At 47.2% G+C, this 6,895-nt stretch overlaps 1 pseudogene; it reads right to left on the bottom strand.

Moving 5' to 3' along the window:
- Nucleotides 1-1,890: 1,890 nt before the first annotated feature.
- Nucleotides 1,891-4,290, bottom strand: LOC121481299 (annotated as a pseudogene).
- Between the last annotated feature and the right edge of the window lie 2,605 nt (nt 4,291-6,895).

The following is a 6,895-nucleotide window of genomic DNA, read 5'->3' as shown; positions in this document are numbered from 1 at the left end:
GAGGATGGATATGTTCATGAGTGTGGAACAAAGGAAGAATTGGCAGTGGTAAAGAAGGGCAAATAAATTATGCAGAGAAAGAATAATCAAATGGAAAAAAATGACCTTGAAGGACATAGAGATTCTATAAACAGAAGAGAATTAAAAATAATTGGCAACTTAACTTTAATTAATACTTTTAGAGAGACCAAGGCATGAAACAAGGATAGTATTATATGATACAGAATAATCAGAGTAAGAAATAGTTCTTTTTTAAAAGATTTTATTCATTCATTTTGAGAGAGAGACAGAGACAGAGAGTGTGTGCGAGCGGAGGTGGGGTGGGGGCAAAGAGAAAGGGAGCGGGACACTCTCACGAGTGTGGAGCCTAGCGTGGGGCTGATTCCACTGCTGAGAGCTCATGACCTGAACCGAAACCATGAGTCTGGTGCTTGATCCACTGAGTCACTCACATGCCCCTAATAGTTTATTTTTTTAATTAAGATTTTATTTATTTATTCATGACAGGCACACAGAGACACAGGCAGAGGGAGAAGCAGGCTCCCTGCAGGGAGCCCGACGTGGGACTCGATCTGGGTCATGACCTGGGCCGAAGGCAGCTGCTGAACCGCAGAGCCACCCCAGGGTCTCTCTCTCTTTTTTTTTTTTTAGGATGTTATTGATTTATTTGCAAAAGAGAGAATGAGAGAGAGAGAGAGAGAGAGAGAGAGAGAGAGAGGAAGAGACAGCAGGCACATGACGGGGGGCGGGGGGGGGGGAGGTGGAAGGGCAAAGGGAGAGGGAGACCTCCCCCCTTGAACAGGGGGCCTGATGCAGGCCTTGGTCCCAGGGCCCCGGGGTCGAGACCTGAGCCAAAGGCAGACGCTCAACCAACTGAGCTCCCCAGACGCTCTGAGATGTCACATTGAGACACTACATTTTAGATGACAGGATTCGGAAGTTTTACAACCTATTTACTGTTTCTTAGAAAGCTATTCTAAGGGATGCCTGGGTGGCTCAGCAGTTGATCCTGGGGCCTGGGGATCGAGTCCTGCATCGGGCTCCCTGTGGGCAGCCTGCTTCTTTCTCTCCTGTGTCTCTCATGAATAAATAAATAAAATATTTAAAAAAAAAAGAAAGAAAGCTGTTCTAAAATCCACTCTGTAAAAATGAACATGAAAAACAAAAAAATGGGATCCCTGGGTGGCTCAGCAGTTGAGCGTCTGCCTTCAGCCCAGGGTGTGATCCTGGGGTCCCGGGATCGAGTCCCACGTCGGGCTCCCTGCATGGAGCCTGCTTTTCCCTCTGCCTGTGTCTCTGCCTCTCTTTGTGTCTCTCATGAATAAATAATTTAAATCTTAAAAAAAAATATTTAAGACACAAAATTCAGGTCACAGAGGATCCAATCTATAAGAAAGACCCAGGATGCCAGTTGTGGGAAGACCAGGACAGCCTGAAATTCAGGGCTGAGGACCCAAAGGGCGCTCTCTAGGGCAAAAAAAGAATTCGTTAGAACAGATGTGATTAAGAGTTTGTCAAAATTTGAGGATCAATGAATGGAGAGCAAGAAAACAAGAAATGTAAGCAACTAAAATGTGTCGTGCATTCTTCACACAGTCATAATGTGTAAATGCTTTTTTAGAGGTTTTCTATATTTGAATCACCATGAACAGTAACAAAGGTCTACTGAAGGTTAAGGAATAGAATAGAAATATCACCAATTTTGACAACCAAGAACTAGAGAGGACAGAACTTGGGAGATGTAGGGTAAAGAGGAGGTGGAGGAAGGGCAGGGGTTCTTTCTCCTTTACAAAGTGAAGGGGCAAGAGATTTAAGTACATTCATTCACTAGTTCAACAAGTGCCTGCTGTGTTCCACACACTATGATTATTATCATTATTATTATTATTATTTTTTTTACCATTTAACTTGTTTTAATGTTTCTTCACAAATGGTGAAAAATACTAAAGTACAGACAAGGAATAATCATAATGTTGTGGCCAACATTATAAATATGGAATTATAAATTTAAAACATTTTCTGGTTTAAAAAATAAATCTGGTAGTCAATGCAGCTCTGCGGGGTCTCTGCGTCTAGTAGGGCCGGTCTCTGCGTTCCTGACGGTGCTCGCCTTTATCCATTTTTCCAGGTCCTCCACGCCCGCCTCTTCTTCCTCCCATCTGTTCCATCAAAGGTCCAGGGGGCCCACCAGGACCTCCTCGTCTTCCTCCGCCAAAGCCACCTCGGTCCATGCCCCGGCCACCACGGAAGCCCCCTCTGTCTCCACCGCGGCCACCTCTGAACATCCCACCGGGACCACCGCGGTCCATGAGGCCACCTCTTCCTCCCCGCATGCCACCAGGGCCGCCTCTGCCACGGTCACCGCCCGGGGGCGGGAAGGGTGGTGGAAGGAAGCCTTCAGGCTTGGGGCCTTACACTGGCTGCATTCTGTTCTCCAGGCGAAGTTCTGGTTTCCAGACCCCGGATTGGGGCACTGCCAGTCCCCAGCTCGGTGCTGGACGTTTCCTCCTTCAGATGGGTTCCCTCGGGAACCCCGGGGTCCTCTTGGGGGAAAGCCACCTCTGTCTCCTCCATGGCCTCCCATGTGACCCATGGGGCCCCCAGGACCTCCTGGGCCCCCTGGACCTCCAGGGAGTGGCGGTGGCATCCCTCTGCCCTCACGGGGAGGCATACCACCCCGCATGCTGTTCATTGGAGGTTTCTTCCGAGCAAGAGAAACCTTAAGTTTGCTTCCTTGAAAATCTTTCCCATCAAACCACTCCACAGCAGCCTTGGCAGTTGGTGGGTCTTCATAGGATACTGTAGCATCACCTTTGGGCTTTCCTGTTTCCTTGTCCAAGTAGATATGGATCATGGGTTGTCCGGTTCTCTTGTTCATCTTAACAACTCCACACTGCTTAAAGAAGTCAGCCAGATCATCTAGAGTCACATTGTCATTTAAGCCTTGCACATAAATTGCACTGTTGTCAGAGTCTTCATCTGGATCTACAGGTGGGCCTAGATCAAGATCTGGTCCTTCATCCATGGGTCCACCAGGCTTATTGAAGCCACCTCCCTCTCCAGCGCTGCCCATTCCACCGCGTCCTCCTCCCCGCCCACCTCTGCTCATGCCTCCACGATCAAATCCCCCTCTTCCCCTGCCCCAGTTATCAGGGCCACTCATGCTCCGGTTCTCTCCTGGTCGGGAAAATCCTCCAGACTCCTGCCCATAAACACCCATGCTACTGGGGTGGTCCTGTCGGAATGAACTCTGCTGCCCGTAGCTGCTGCTCTGTTGGCTATATTGACTTGGAGCCTGGCTGTAGGATCCAGTTTGGGGGGGATAACTAGTGGGCGGCTGCTGCCCATAGCTGCTTTGTTGACCATAGCTACTCTGCTGTCCATAGCTGCTCGGCTGCCCATAGGTGTTCTGCTGAGAATAACTGCTCTGATCAGGGATCCCTGGGTGGTGCAGCGGTTTGGCGCCTGCCTTTGGCCCAGGGCACGATCCTGGAGACCCGGGATCAAATCCCACATCAGGCTCCTGGTGCATGGAGCCTGCTTCTCCCTGTGCCTGTGTCTCTGCCTCTCTCTCTCTCTCTCTCTGTGACTATCATAAATAAATTTAAAAAAAATTAAAAAAAAAAGATTTAAAAAAAAATAACTGCTCTGATCATAACTAGTTGGCTGTGTAGAGGAGTAGCTGGTAGGAGGATAAGATGGTGGTGCTGTGACTGGCTGCATGGGGTAGCTCCCAGGTACCTGGGGATAACTGTAGTTACTCTGTCCATATCCTAGGCTGGGCTGGTTGTAACCCCCTGTGCTAGATTGAGGTTGACTAGTCTCAGCGGGTTTGTTACCATCCTGTGGTCTTGCAGGTGCGGTAGCTGCTGGCTGCTGCCCATAGGCTGGGTAAGCAGGCTGAGTGCCATATGCAGACTGAGCTGCATAGGAGGCCTGGGTGGTAGTGACCGTAGCAGTGGTGGTATCCTAAGCACCAGTGCCGTACCCCTGGACAGGCTGACTGTATGCCTGGGGGGCAGTTGGAGTAGTATAACCAGCGGGAGGCTGTCCATAAGAAGTTGCATAGGCGGTCTGCCCATAGGTCGCAGTGGTCTGAGCCTGGGTATAGCTGACATCAGTGGGCCGTCCATAGGTTCCATAACTCTGCTGCCCATATGCCTGGGTGGTCTGTGCATATCCTTGAGTTGGTTGGGCGGTGTATGCCCTGTAGCCCTGCTGGGCTGCAGCTTGGCTGTAGGTACTGTAATCCGTGGACGCCATTTTCTCTCCTTCCCTCTCGTTCTCTCAACGTCTGTCTCCCCATTATCATTATTTTTTAAGTAAGCCCTATGCCCAATTCGTCGTGACCTCAAAGCTGAGATCCGGCGGGGCCCTGCAGCCTGGTCTTAGGGCGGGAGATGCAGCGGTGGGCTCGGGGGCCCCCAGTCTTCTGTGCACCGTGCGACGGCGAGCAGGGCACCGCCACATGGCAGAGCGGAGTCTAGCCCGGATGGGGCAGCCACGGAAGTGCCCCTGGGGTTTCCTTTCAAGAAAGAACGAAGCTGGGCACTCCCGGGGGGCTCAGTTGGTTCAGGGGCCTCTTAGCTTCAGCTCGGGTCATGACCTCAGGGTCCTGATGCAGCCCCGTCCTGACTCTCCCTCCGCCTCAGCTCCCCCTTCTCTCTTATTCCCCCCATCTCTAAAAATAGGTAAAATCTTTTAAAAAGGGGGTACCAGTGTGGCTCAGTTGGGTGAGCGTCTGCCTTGGGGTCAGGTCATGGCCTCAGGGTCCTCAGATTGAGCCCCAAGGGTCCAGTGTCAAGAGTCGGGCTCTCTGCTCAGCAGGGACTCTGCTTCTCCCTCTTCCTCTCCATCTGTGCTCTCTCTTTTTTTCTCTCTCCAATAAATACAGTCTTTTATTTTTTATTTTTTTTAAAGATTTTATTCATTTATTCATGAGAGACCAGAGAGAGAGAAAGAGGCAGAGACACAGGCAGAGGGAGAAGCAGGCTCCATGCCGGGAGCCGGATGTGGGACTTGATCCCGGGTCTCCAGGATCTCGCCCTGGGTGGGAGGCAGCGCTAAACCGCTGAGCCACCCTGGCTGCCCCCATTTTTTTTTTTTAAAGTAGTCTCTACCCTCAGTGTGAGCTTGAACTCATGGCCCTGAGATCAAGAGTTGCATGCTCTACTGACTGAGCCAGCCAGGTGCCTACATCCATCTTGCTGTGAGCAATGAGGGGATAGGATATAGTTTTATTTATAATACTGCCCTTATTAGGTGTGATCTCATTCCAGTTGTGGTTGTTTTCCTCCATTTCTTTAACAAGTTTTTCCTCATTGAGCTATAAAGATTAATAGGATGACTTCCTTTTTGCCTCCGATCTGTTATGACCATCTTCCTTGTGGTACTGCCATTATCCTAGATCTCCAAGTGTGAAGCTTGGTATTCACTGGATAAATGCCCTTCTACTTACTCTGATTCATTGATATCCCAGATGTAGCTCTGACATGCATTAAATCCTTTTAATAGGGACACCTGTGTGCCTCAGCGGTTTAGAGCCTGCCTTCAGCCCAGGGTGTGATCCCTGCATGGAGCCTGCTTCTCCCTTTGCCTGTGTCTCTACCTCTCTCATTCTCTCTCTGTCTCTCATGAATAAGTAAATGAAATCTTAAAAAAAATAAATCCTTTTAATAATAAAAGTATAGAGAAAGAAGAATGTGGCACAAAGAGAAAGAACAGGACACTGATGAAATCTCTATGGACTAGTGTGATAGGAACTCAGAGAATGATGGCATTTTACATCTATGTAGTGTTCTCATGATCCTTAGAGGTGTTAAATGACAGAAGAGTCCCATGGCTGAATAGTGCTAGAGTGAGACCCCCAACTTGGTTTTATGGTTTCCAGGTCAGTAGTCTTCCTACATTATACTTAACATTCTTTCCCACAAATAAACCAAGATAATTTAATAAATCATGTTATTTCAGAATGCTAAATTATTAGAAGTTTTCAGAATTCATTGGCAATATTAATTCCCAGTGTCCTGAGGTCATAGGTTTATCTGTGATCTAAATAATTATTTTAAAAGTTTGATGGCTCACTCTGTCAACGATTCTACACTGGTGTTGCTGCTCTATTTCTAAACCTAGATATAGAATTAAGTGCAAGTTCTAAAATCAAACAAGAGTCAATAATTGCTACTAGGAATCTGTGAAGTGGACCATCTCCTTTCCTTGTTGGGCATTCTGGCACACTGAGGATTTCTTTGGAAAGTAGACCACTGCCTGGGGGCTTAGCAGTATTTTCATTTTAAAGACACTTAAAATGTGAAGCTATTGATTCAGTATGTTTTTGAATTGTGATAGGATATTGAATATAAAAAGTCATCTAGTACAAGCATGTTTAAAAAAGATATGGAAATCACTAGTGGATCACAAAATCATTATATACACCTATAAAGTTGATCATTTAAAATTTGTTAGTGACTGATTTGCCCAGGGGTTCAGGTACCTTTTCTAATGAGGCAAAGTGCACAGGCTTGACCCCATTTTGACAAATGACTTTTGCTTAAATCTGGTCCCAAATACATACCTAACTGTAGTCACCTATCTCTCAAATGGCCATGAGATAGATAGATAAATAAATAAATAAATAAATAAATAAATAAATAAATAAAAAGTTTTTTTTTTTTTTAAATACAATCAACTCAAAAGACTTTCTTTTAATTTATGGAAAGCATCTCAGGGTCACCTGGGTGGCTCAGTCAGTTAAGCATCTGACTTCAGCTCAGGTCATGATCTCAGGGTCCTGGGATTAAGCCCCATTGGGCTCCCTGCTCAGTGGGAGTTGCTTCTTCTTCTCTTTCTGCCCGTCCCTGCTTATGTTCTCTCTCTCTCTCAAATAAATAAATAA

Source organism: Vulpes lagopus, chromosome 23 (genome assembly GCF_018345385.1).
Source record: "Vulpes lagopus strain Blue_001 chromosome 23, ASM1834538v1, whole genome shotgun sequence".
Classification (NCBI taxonomy): domain Eukaryota; kingdom Metazoa; phylum Chordata; class Mammalia; order Carnivora; family Canidae; genus Vulpes; species Vulpes lagopus.
The sequence above is the reverse complement of the archived record's forward strand: the minus strand, read 5'-3'. Positions and strand labels throughout refer to the sequence as shown.